Source organism: Triticum urartu, chromosome 1, assembly GCF_003073215.2.
Source record: "Triticum urartu cultivar G1812 chromosome 1, Tu2.1, whole genome shotgun sequence".
Taxonomy (NCBI): Eukaryota; Viridiplantae; Streptophyta; class Magnoliopsida; order Poales; family Poaceae; genus Triticum; species Triticum urartu.
This window is the reverse complement of record NC_053022.1, coordinates 551,152,396-551,165,614: the sequence shown is the minus strand read 5'-3', so window position 1 is coordinate 551,165,614 and position 13,219 is coordinate 551,152,396.

Below are 13,219 nucleotides of genomic sequence, written 5' to 3'. Positions count from 1 at the left end.
AATTCATCAAAATATTGCTTCATAATTACATATGCTATCAGAACATAGCATCCTTCGAGCACTGCGTCTCTATTACACGAGCGCCTTCAAGGACTTCCTGAAAATAGTGCTCGGAGGGTACTCGGCTTTGGTCCGAATCTCGGGATGCAACAACGGTGGTCTCCATCTCTGCCCAGTATGTCTTGACACGGGCAAGAGCCATCCGTGCGCCCTCTATGCATGCTGACCTCTTCATCGCATCGATACGTGGCACCGCGCCAAGGAATTGCTGCACCAAGCCGAAATAACTCTTCGGCTCCGATCTCCCCGGCCACAGATGACCCATGACGTACTTCATGGCGAGTCCGGACAATCTATTCAGTTCGGCCCATTGAGCCAGACGATCGTCCACTGCCAGTGGACGCTCTGGATTGTGGAACTGCGACCAGAAAAGCCTTTCCACTTCGTGATCTTCTTGATCTCGAAAGTGTTCGGTCGCATCAGCAGCACTCGCTGCCAAATCCAGATAGGTGTCCTTCGCACTCCACATCCGGTCCAACGGAGCAAACTTCGGATCGCCAAACTTCCTCCGCAGCATAAAGGGCTTTCCAGCCGCAATCTGTCCGGCCTGACGCAGCTCCTCCTTCGCAGCTCTCATCGCAGAGCGAGCGTCCTTGGCATCAACAACGGCCTTCTCTAAGTCCGTTTGTCTCGCCCGGTCTTCTTTCTCAAGAGACTTGCAACGGTCAGCAGCGCTTTTTAACTTCACGGCCATCTCGGCCATCTCCTTCTTGCTTCGGCAGTGAGCAGCCTGTTCGGCTCTCAGCTCTTCAAGTGCCTTCTCGGCAGCCGCATCACTTGTCCTGGTTTGTTCCTTAGATCGGGCAAGTTCCGCTCGGAGACTCTCCACGGCGGCTGCACCATCTGCGTCAAGCACACACATTGTAAGATACTGGCATAAAAGCTCCTCTTACCAGATGCCGCCCGAGGAATTGCATACCTTGAGCATCATCAAGTCGCTCGTTGACGAGCGCGATGTCGGCATCTGCCACGTCAAGTTGCCGCTTTAGTTCGGCAAAATCATCAGTTCGGCTCGATTCCGGACACTTCGCCACCTATATACAAAGGCGAAAATTAGACCTGGGATTATGATCCTCTGCGCGCCGTCAATTTTGACAACGCACGGAGTCTCAGGGGCTACTATCTACACATGGCACATCTTGTTTATGCGCAACTGACAAAGAAGTACATTATCAAACGTACCTCAAAACCCGTCAGCAAACTTCTGACGGCCTCGTGCAATCCGCTTTCCGCGGACGAAATCCTTCCAATCACCGTACCCATCAATGCACCGTGCTCCTCTGAGATAGAAGCTCGCCCCAGCAGAATCATCAGCTCCTCCGACCGCGCACCAGACGGTGCCGGACTCGTCCTACGACCTCCATCGAAGGCAGGACGCGGAGAACCTTGGGGGGCCACATGGATACCTTCCACCCCTGCCGGATTCGGAGAAACCCTCCGCGACGACACCTCAGGGTCGCCCACCTCGCTAGGCGGTATGGCAGGGGGAGGCGTTCCACTCTCCATCATCTCCGGAAGAAGATCCCCCGAAGACGAGCTCTGCTGAGAAGGGCTGAGGTCCGAGCTACAAGGTAAAATTTCGGTTAATCTTCTCAGATAAAAAGTAAGGATTTCTCTCATCCCTCTAAAGGAAAATGATTCTCTACTTACGGCTCGCTGGAGGGCTGATCCCTTTGGGGGCGTAGTTCGGCCGAGGATCTCCCTGGTGTCGGACCCTCTGACGAGGACTTCTTCCCCCGCTTTGAGGCCATGGTCTCTGGGTTGTCAGAGGCGGCCCTCTTCTTCCCCCTAGGAGAGGAATTGTCGGTTCCTCCCTTTGGAGCAGCCTCCTTCGAGGAGGCCATAGTTTCCTTGTCCTCCCCCTCACTTCCCTCCAAAGGCACGATCTTCAACATCCTGACTAGCACGGGATCCGGCCTGGTCTCAGGAAGGGGAGCCGGACACCTGATCAGCTTCGCCTTCGCTACCCACTCCTGTTTAAAAGGACAACTCTTTTAAGGGCGAGTTTATGACAATTTTACGGATAGCGAGTCCGGGCACAAGGTTACTTACTTGAGTATCCGGGCGATTGCAGCTTAAACCTGCGTCCTCGGTCAAATCCGGACACATTGCTTGTGATCCGAAGAACATTTTATACATCTCCACGGGCGTTGCGCCCATAAAATGCTGGAGAGCTCGTGGTCCCTCCGGATTAAACTCCCACAGACGAAGGGAGCGACGTTTGCCGGGCAGTGTTCGGCGAATCAGCATGACCTGCGTCACCTTGACCAGGTTGAGGTCTCTTTCTAAGAGATCCCTAATGCGGCCCTGCAACAGGGGCACGTCTTTGGATAACCCCCAATCTAATCCTTTGTTGACCCATGACGCTAGCCGTGGTGGGGGACCCGAGCGAAAGGCAGGAGGCGCCACCCACTTGGTGCTCCTGGGAGCGGTGATATAGAACCACTCTCGTTGCCACAAGCCAAGCTCCTCTTGAAAGGAGCCCTCGGGCCATGGAGCATCGGCATTCTTACTTATGACAGCACCTCCGCACTCTGCGTGCCGTCCCTCGATCATCTTCGGCTCCACTCCAAAAGTCTTGAGCCATAATCCGAAGTGAGGAGTAACACGGAGGAACGCTTCGCACACAACAATGAATGAGGAAATGTGGAGGATGGACTCCGGAGCTAAGTCATGAAATTCCAGCCCATAATAGAACATCAGCCCCCTCACGAAGGGATCCATCGGGAAGCCTAACCCCAAGGAAGTGAGACATGAACACTACGCTCTCACCGGGCTGGGGACTGGGAATAGCCTGCCTTTGAGCAGGCAACCTATGCGAAATTTCGGCGGTCAAAACTTAGCCTCTCTCAACCTTAGCACGTCCTCCTCCGTGACGGAGGAGGGCATCCATCAGCCTTGAAGGTAAGAACCAGACATTGTCGAAGGTCCGAAGCGCCTGGAATCTGGAGCCTAGGGTGTTGGAACTCGAGGCGAAGGCGAACTTGTTTTGAGATTGGAGAAAAGGAGTAAGGCCTTGGTCTCTTTATAAGAGGTTGAATACCAGGAGCCCTCCCCGTAACCGTTTGGGACTCGCCTTTAATCGAGAAAACATGCTAAAGGGCACGATTGGGTTACCCACGTCCGTATTGATGAGAATCCCGTAAATGGGGGACACGATCTCTGCTTTGACAAGACGTGCCAAGGAAACCGCCTCGCAAAACACGCTGAGGTGGAAAAGTGAAAACGATTCGAATAAAGGCTTGGCCGTAGTGTGATGTCACGCTGCGGAATACGTCAGCAGATTAGATTTGTGTTAATATTATTCTCTCTATGGCAATACGTGGAAGCTTATTTTGCAGAGCCGGACACTACTCTTGGTGTTTACAAACTTTTATGAAGAATTTGGAGGAGGAACCCGCCTTGCAATGCCGAAAATCTGCGCGCGCGACTCGTCGTCATTGAAGCCTGGTTCAGGGGCTACTGAGGGAGTCCTGGATTAGGGGGTGTTCGGGTAGCCGGACTATACCTTCAGCCGGACTCCAGGACTATGAAGATACAAGATTGAAGACTTCGTCCCGTGTCCGGATGGGACTTTCCTTGGCGTGGAAGGCAAGCTTGGCGATGCGGATATTCAAGATCTCCTACCATTGTAACCGACTTTGTGTAACCCTAACCCTCTCCGGTGTCTATATAAACCGGAGGGTTTTAGTCCGTAGGACAACATACAGAACAACAATCATACCATAGGCTAGCTTCTAGGGTTTAGCCTCTCTGATCTCGTGGTAGATCTACTCTTGTACTACCCATATCATCAATATTAATCAAGCAGGACGTAGGGTTTTACCTCCATCAAGAGGGCCCGAACCTGGGTAAAACTTCGTGTCCCTTGCCTCCTGTTACCATCTGGCCTAGACGCACAGTTCGGGACCCCCTACCCGAGATCCGCCGGTTTTGACACCGACAATCTTCGTAGAATATGTAGGAGCCAATATGAGGATCCAGGTTTCGCTATTGGTTATTGACCGGAGACGTGTCTCGATCATGTCTACATTGTTCTCGAACCCGTAGGGTCCGCACGCTTAACGTTACGATGACAGTTTCATTATGAGTTTATATATTTTGATGTACCGAAGGTTGTTCGGAGTCCCGGATGTGATCACGGACTTGACAAGGAGTTTCGAAATGGTCGAGACATAAACATCGATATATTGGACGACTATATTTGGACACCGGAAAGGTTCCGGGTAAGATTGGGACAATACCGGATCACCGGGAGGTTATCGGAACCCCCCGGGAGGTATATGGGCCTTATTGGGCCTTAGTGGAAAGGAGGGGAAAGGAGCAAGGGAGCCCCCCCAAGCCCAATCCGAATTGGGAGGGGGCCGGCCCCCTTTCCTTCCTCCCTCCTTCCTCTTCCTTCCCTCTCCTACTCCTAATAGGAAAAAGGGGAGTCCTACTCCCGGTGGGAGTTGGACTCCCCCCCTTGGGCGCGCCACCCTCCTTGGCCGGCCCCCTCCTCCACTCCTTTATATACGGGGGCAGGGGGGTGAAGGAAATATGCCCTAGAGGCAATAATAAAGTTATTATTTATTTCCTTATATCATGATAAATGTTTATTATTCATGCTAGAATTGTATTAACCGGAAACATAATACATGTGTGAATACATAGACAAACAGAGTGTCACTAGTATGCCTCTACTTGACTAGCTCGTTAATCAAAGATGGTTATGTTTCCTAACCATGAACAAAGAGTTGTTATTTGATTAACGAGGTCACGTCATTAGTTGAATGTTCTGATTGACATGACCCATTCCATTAGCTTAGCACCCGATCGTTTAGTATGTTGCTATTGCTTTCTTCATGACTTATACATGTTCCTATGACTATGAGATTATGCAACTCCCGTTTGCCGGAGGAACACTGTGGGTGCTACCAAATGTCACAACGTAACTAGGTGATTATAAAGGAGCATTACAGGTGTCTCCAAAGGTAGATGTTGGGTTGGCATATTTCGAGATTAGGATTTGTCATTCCGATTGTCGGAGAGGTATCTCTGGGCCCTCTCGGTAATGCACATCACATAAGCCTTGCAAGCATTGCAACTAATGAGTTAGTTGCGGGATGATGTATTACGGAACGAGTAAAGAGACTTGCCGGTAACGAGATTGAACTAGATATTGGATACCGACGATCGAATCTCGGGCAAGTAACATACCGATGACAAAGGGAACAACGTATGTTGTTATGCGGTCTGACCAATAAAGATCTTCGTGGAATATGTAGGAGCCAATATGGGCATCGAGGTCCCGCTATTGGTTATTGACCGGAGATGTGTCTCAGTCATGTCTGCATTATTCTCGAACCGTAGGGTCCGCACGCTTAACGTTACGATGACAGTTATTATGAGTTTATGCATTTTGATGTACCGAAGTTAGTTCGGAGTCCCGGATGTGATCACGGACATGACGAGGAGTCTCGAAATGGTCGAGACATAAAGATTGATATATTGGAAGCCTATGTTTGGATATCGGAAGTGTTCCGGGTGAAATCGGGATTTTACCGGAGTACCGGGAGGTTACCGGAACCCCCCGGGAGCTATATGGGCCTTAGTGGGCTTTAGTGAAAAGGAGAAAGGGGCAGCCCAAGGTGGCTGCGCGCCTCCCCCTCCCCTAGTCCTATTAGGACTAGGAGAGGTGGCCGGCCCCCCTCTCTCTCTTCCCCCCCTTAAGGAATCCTATTCCAACTAGGATTGGGGGGGGGATCCTACTCCCAGAGGGAGTAGGACTCTCCTGGCGCGCCCTCCTTGGCCGGCCAGCCCCTCCCCCTTGGATCCTTTATATACGGAGGCAGGGGGCACCTCTAGACACACAAGTTGATCCTTGAGATCGTTCCTTAGCCGTGTACGGTGCCCCCTGCCACCATATTCCACCTCGATCATATTGTACCGGTGCTTAGGCGAAGCCCTGCGACGGTAGAACATCAAGATCGTCACCACGCCGTCGTGCTGACGGAACTCTTCCCCAACGCTTTGCAGGATCGGATCCCGGGGATCGTCATCGAGCTGTACGTGTGCTAAGAACTCGGAGGTGCCGGAGTAATGGTGCTTGGATCGGTCAGATCGGGAAGACGTACGACTACTTCCTCTATGTTGTGTCAATGCTTCCGCAGTTGGTCTGTGTGGGTACGTAGACAACACTCTCCCCTCTCGTTGCTATGCATCACCATGATCTTGCGTGTGCGTAGGAAATTTTTTGAAATTACTATGTTCCCCAACAGTACGGGTCTTCCGGGTACTGGTGGGGGTCGTCAGCAGGCCAGCATCCGCTCGCTGGGCAGCAGCCAGCCGGCGCTCCGCACCTCCAGCATTTGTCAGCAGGCCAGCAGGTTTTTTTGGCGGGCCACCCGGCCTACCCGGCACCACACTCGCGGCCGGCGCTGCTACCCACACCGTATGGAGAGTACCCACCGCCGCAACCGAGCGGTGGCTACGGCCTCCCCATGGCGTCTCCGTCCCCCTCGCCGGCCCTGCCGCCGGCGCCCTGGGACCCGGTGCTCCTCCTCGCACTGCATGCCGCTCCTACACCGACTAACTACACTAGAGGTGGTGAATGGTACATGGACACCTTGGCTCCTTCACTCCTGTCTCCACCGACCGCCGCATCATTGTTGGGACGGTTCCGCACTTCCTATCACACACATTGGGCACACTTCTTTTCCTTCTAGTTCTACTCCATTATCTTTGTCTAACATACTTGTGTCACCTCATCTTATTAAGAATCTCATTTCTGTTCGTTGTTTCACTCATGAAAATCCTGTTACCGTTGAATTTGACGAGCTTGGTTTTTGTGTCAAAGACGCTCGAACCAGAATGGTACTTCACCAATGTGACAGCCCCGACGAGCTCTATCCGGTGCACTTGCCTTCATCCACCACCACCGCACCGGTTGCTCTCTCCGCTGGAGTCGATCTCTGGCACGCTCGCTTGGGTCATCCCAACCCCGTCACACTTCGTCATATTCTTAGGAGTTTCAGTTTCAGTTGCAATAAGATCGAGGATCACACTTGTCATGCCTGTCGAGTCGGCAAACATGTTCGTCTGCCGTTTAATAATTCCACCACCATTGCTTCTTTCCTTTTCAGTTGATTCATAGCGATGTGTGGACTTCTCCGGTTCCCAATAACTCGGGCTATTTATATTATCTGGTCATTCTTGATGATTATTCTCATTATGTGTGGACTTTTCCTTTGCGCAGAAAGTCGGATGCACTCTCTACCTTGACGGCTTTTTACTCCTATGTTCGCACGCAGTTTGGGCGTCCCATCCTTGCGCTTCAGACGGACAATGGAAAAGAGTTCGAAAATCTCGCTTTCCGCACCTTTTTGTCGCATCACGGTACAGTTTTTCGCCTCACATGCTCGTACACTTCACAGCAGAACGGTCGAGCCAAACACGACCTTCGCACTCTGAATGACTGCGTTCGCACGCTCCTGTTTCATGCCAACGTGCCGCCTCGTTTCTGGCCAGACGCACTCGCCACTACATCACTTCTTCTTAATATTAGACCTTGCCGCCCATGGTGGAACTACGCACCTCACCATCTTCTCTTTGGTATGCCTCCGTCTTATGATGACTTGCGTATTTTCGGTTGCCTTTGCTATCCCAGCACTGCCGACACTGCTTCTCACAAGCTTGCACCTCGACCTGTCGCTTGCATCTTCATCGGCTACCCCTCTAACTCCAAGGGATACCGGTGCTATGATCCCGTCTCCCACCATGTGTTCACCTCCCGGCACGTTTACTTTGATGAGCATGTGTTTCCGTTTCACCAGGTACCCCCGGCTGTTCCTCCCGCCACCGGTGACGTGGGCTCCTCGACGCCTCTCATAGGGTGCTCGTGTGCCTCTCTTGGCCCGCCCCTGGCTTTGAGGCGCGCCCCCGGCATTCGGCGCCTCCTACAGCCGCGGCGCCGGCGCCCCCAACATTGGCGCCCGCGGCCCCCGCGCCCTCCGCGGCGCCCCCGGGCCCTCGGCCCCCGCGACCCCCTTGGCGCCCCTGGCGCCCCCGGCCCCCTCGGCGCCCTCGGCCCCCTCAGCGCCCCCGGCCCCCTCGGCGCCCTCGATGCCCCCGGCGCCCCAGGCCCCGGCCCCCTCGGCGCCCCCGATGCCCCCGGCCCCCACGGCGCCCCCGATGCCCGTGCCCCCCCTGGCGCCTATGGCCGGTCCGGTCACCCGCGCCCCTACGGGCGTTTTTCGCCCGAGCTCGCGCTACGCCTCGGATGACTACGTCCATGCAGTGTCCACCTCTGAGCCGTCATCGTTGCCGTCCTCCGTTCGAGCTGCTCTTCGTGAGCTGCTCTGGATGGCTGCGATGCAAGAGGAGTTTGATGCCCTGTTGCGCAACCGGACGTGGCAGCTTGTTCCCCGTCCCCGGCACGCCAACGTGATTACCGGGAAGTGGGTCTTTAAACACAAGCTCCGTCCTGATGGTACCCTTGGTCGCTACAAAGCGCGCTGGGTCGTTCGTGGCTTTCGACAGCGTGCTGGCATCGACTTCACCGACATATTCGCTCCGGTCGTCAAGCCCGGCACGATATGCACGGTTCTCCACCTTGCGGTCTCCCGTGCTTGGCCGGTGCACCAGATGGACGTCTCTAACGCCTTCCTCCATGGTCACCTCGAGGAGCAGGTCTTCTGCCAGCAGCCCACCGGGTTTGTTGACCCGGCGCTTCTCGACCACGTGTGCCTGCTTTCGCGGTCCTTGTACGGACTCAAGCAGGCTCCGCGCGCTTGGTACCAGCACATCACGACGTTTCTCCACCAGCTTGGGTTTCGCTCTACCCGCTCGGACGCCTCGCTCTTCGTCTATCATCAGGGCTCCGACACGGCCTACTTGCTGCTCTATGTCGACGACATCATCCTGACGGCATGTACGGCTGGTCTCCTCAGTCAGCTCACGGATCTTCTTCGCGCTGAGTTCGCCATCAAGGACTTGGGTCCTTTGCACTACTTCCTCGGTGTCGAGGTGGTGCGCCATCCCGATGGCTTCTTCCTTCATCAGCGAAAGTACGCTCATGAGCTCCTGGAGCACACCGGCATGCTTAACTGCAAGCCCGCCGCTACGCCTGTTGATAGGAAGGCCAAGCTTTCTGCCACGGATGGTTCTCCTGCTTTGGATGCTGCTTTCTATCGGTCTATCGTTGGTGCTCTTCAGTACCTCACTCTGACTCGACCGGAGATCCAGTATGCCGTAGAACAGGTGTGTCTTCATGCATGCTCCTCGAGACGTTCACTGGGCTGCGGTCAAGCGGATTCTCCGCTATGTCTGTGGCACTATGGATCTTGGCGTCACGCTTCATGCCTCCGCCGACACCGCCCTCACCGCCTACTCCGATGCAGACTGGGCGGGCTGCCCTGACACTCGTCGCTCCACCTCGGGCTATTGTGTCTACCTTGGACCCTCAGTTATCTCGTGGTCGTCCAAGCGGCAGCCTACGGTCTCTCGTTCTAGTGCTGAGGCTGAGTATCGCGCGGTGGCCAATGCCGTCGCTGAGTGTTCATGGCTTCGCCCGCTGCTTCAGGAGCTTTCTTGCCCTGTTGAGGGTGCCACGGTTGTCTACTGCGACAACGTCTCAGCGGTCTACCTTTCCGCTAACCCGGTGCATCATCGACGGACCAAGCATATTGAGTTGGATATTCATTTTGTTCGGGAACAGGTGGCCCTTGGCCATATTCGTGTTTTACACGTCCCTACTTCCCAACAATTTGCAGATATCATGACCAAGGGCTTGCCTACGGCGTCATTTGAGGAGTTTCGGTCCAGTCTTTGCGTCAGCCGCGGTGCCGCTTCGACTGCGGGGGGTGTTGAGTATATGTGTTATGTGCATATTGTGTATTGGGCCAGCCTCCTAGTTCCTTGTATAGTTGAGGTCCGTGGCCCACCTTTGTACATCATATATACGTGCCTATGCACGAAGAGTAATACATCGTGCAATTCACATATTCTACAAACGGCAGCAGACAAAGAACCACCAAAGATCCTAACCAAAGCAGTCGGCAAAGTTGGTGGTGCAAGATGTTCCTTGAAGAGCGAGTCCGATAGTTGTATGAACACCGCATTCACTAGACCACAACCATCGAGCATTGCACAAGGCCTTGGTTGCTTGAGAATAGGGCAGCGGTGCATGGGGTGCTTCTGATTGTTGCAGATATGACAATAGTGAACCACCGTGCAATCTTTGGAAAGATGATCGATCATCCGATCTGCATTTAAAACACCATAGACCGGTTCTTTTTCCCTTCGGCATTTGTCCAGTAGCGTCAACAGTGGCCAAAGCTACCGAATTGACATCTCTTGCTTCTTGAATCTGAGCAGCAGGAGCGGTCACCACAGCCGGTGGTGGAAACATCGGCGAAGATCGCGCAGCCGGGGGGACAGCACAAGCATCACCACGTCCCCCCTTGCGCTTGTTCTTTGGGACGGCGAGCGGGGGTGCATCGGGCGCAGGTTGGTTGCTAGGTGCACCGAAGACGACCTGTGCCGGCGTAGGCATGGCCCGCTGGACGGCCGGAGGAGCAGTGGAGCTCGATGCATGCGGTGCAGCACTCCGAAGCGAAGAGGCCCGGCTTGTTCACCAAAACCGGCAACGACTCCAGGACTCGGAGCATCTTGACCCAGCGGTGGTGCCCCCTTGGGCTGGCTCCCATTCTGGCCAGCCATGGGTGGCGAGGAGGTCCGGCGCAGCACAACAGTGTTGGTCGGCGATGGCGGAACCCGAGATGACGAGGTGAGCAGATGTAGATTATCGAAGACACGGCTAGGGCGTCACGAAGCCTCGTGCTGGAACAGGTCCGCCTCCTCCTGATCGCACGTATGGTCCGGCCGCAAGGCCTGATTGGCCATGCTCGAGCAGGGCCCACGATCCTGCAACAAGGCCGAAGGCCGAGTCTGCATGATCCGAACAGAAACGCGAGCCCTTTGGGTTAAATACAGGTTGAGATTATTTATATCTAGGTAGGGCAGCACTGAACGAGAGGGAAAACAGCGACCGGGCGTACAATGTCTAGGTCAGCAGGGAAAATCAAAGCGTTCGTGGAGAAGCACGCTTTTGAGTCGAGGAACAAGCGCACAAGATCCTCAACCATGAACCATCACTAGAAGCTAAGAGCATCTCCAGCCGGCCCCTCAACAGCCCCCCAGGAGCACTTTTTTAGCCCCGGTTGTAAAAAAACGTCCCAGCCATGCACCCAGGACCTCGTTTTTCGCCGGATTTAGCAAATGTTACGGCCGGCGCGCCCACCCCACACCCAGCTCCCTGCGGGGCAGCTGGGAATGCCGGCGCTCGCCTTTTGCATGCGCAGGCCCACCTGCAGCCCCTCTCTCCCCCCTCTCCTCTCTCCTCTCCTTTCTCTCTTCCTTCCACCGCCCCGCATCTCCCCTCGCCGGCCTTGCTCCTCTCCTCGCCGGCCCCCGCCCCGCATCTCCCCGCTCGCCGCCTTGCTCCTCTCCTCTCCGCTCCCTGCCTGCTTGCCGCCGTGCTGCGTCCGGCTCGACCCGACCAGAGACAGAGGAGCAGAGGGGAGAGGCGAAGCCAGCGACGGGTCGGCCGGCTCCTGCCGTCTCCAGCCGAGCCGAGCACACCGGCGGCCGCGGCGGGGCCCGCCGCACCCGTTCCCGGCCAGAGGGAGGCGCGGGGACGCGGCAACGGGCGGTGCCAGAGGAGAAACAGAGGCAGGCGGGCGACGGTGGTCTTCGATGGTGCGGGCAACTCCGTCGGGCTCCGGCTGATATAAAGGCACCGGCGGGACCGGGGCGACGAGGCGCACCCGTTCAGAGGCCAAGGGGGCAGTGAGGAGGGATGGAACGGAGGGGAGGCCACGGCGACAGGAGGTTACCGAGGCGGCGACGGTGGTGATGGTTTTCGGTGGAACAGCCATCTCCGGCGAGGGCAAGTGGGTGGGGCGAGCTGCGGGAGTGAAGGGGAGCTCGTGGACAGGTTGGGAGGAGGGGAGAGGGGCTAGGCACGTCGGGGTGGACCGAACTCAGGCGATGGCCACGGTGGTCCAGGAAGAAACGACGACCTGGGGAGCACAACGGCTGGAAAATATTTGCACCCAAAGACTAAATTAGCGCCGGGGCCTCCCCAGGAGGCTGAAAAAATGCCTCGTGGGGGGCACAACGGCTGGAGATGCTCTAGCGCGCGCTATGCTGCCGATTTTCGCTAACGCGTGTAGCTTTTTAGTCATTTTGTATAGTCGAAACATAAGTAATAATATACGAAGAACAAGCGCTCTAGTCAGAACATAAACACAAGCTAACTCAAAGAGACCACCAGAAATAAACTTAACATTAGTTCCATATATACAAAGAACATTATTTGAGCGATACAATCACAAGTTACAATCCGGAGAAATAGATGAATTCTTTCTGTTACATCACTACAACTATATGAAGATGCAAAGTTTTCTACCTTCACTACTACTTTGAAGGTCCACCGGCAATGTTCTCATAAAAGAACTGCAACCACATAACTTCTTGTTACGCTACATTACTCTGAGAACAACCTGCAAGATATATAACAGAAAAATATGTAAGCAACCTTCCATTCATCACATTTACATTTTTTAGGAGTTCATCACAATTACTTGGACATATAGTTAGTACAAAGCAAAATCTTGATAGTTCGTCAGGTCTTCCCAATTGTTTTTTTTTGAAAGATCTTCCACATGGCTGGAACGAAAACAAAAAATAAAAATAAGATCCTGAACAGGTAGATGTTTTAAGCATAGTGAGACCCGGAGGATCTCATTGATGTGAAGACATCATGTTAAGATATTGTTTGGTCCATTTTTACCAGAAGGCAACAATAACTATCGGTAAAACGGATACAGAGCATAATGAGTAACAGCTGGCCTCTGCATAGCTAGGATACACACATCCAATCTCAGACAGTCGGCCATAAGAAAGAAAACACATATTGGCACCAGTAAAGTCATAGAAGACCAACACTATGCCTATGTCTAAGGAGGTGGTGGACCGATCCGAAAATTATGCTGCCACACATGTTGGGTGAACACTTCCCTGGCCACCTCCTCCAGCCGCATACACACCACCTTAAACAACGGTTGATACTCTGTTCGATGTAGTTTAGACCACATACGAAGCCAGTGAGTACAAC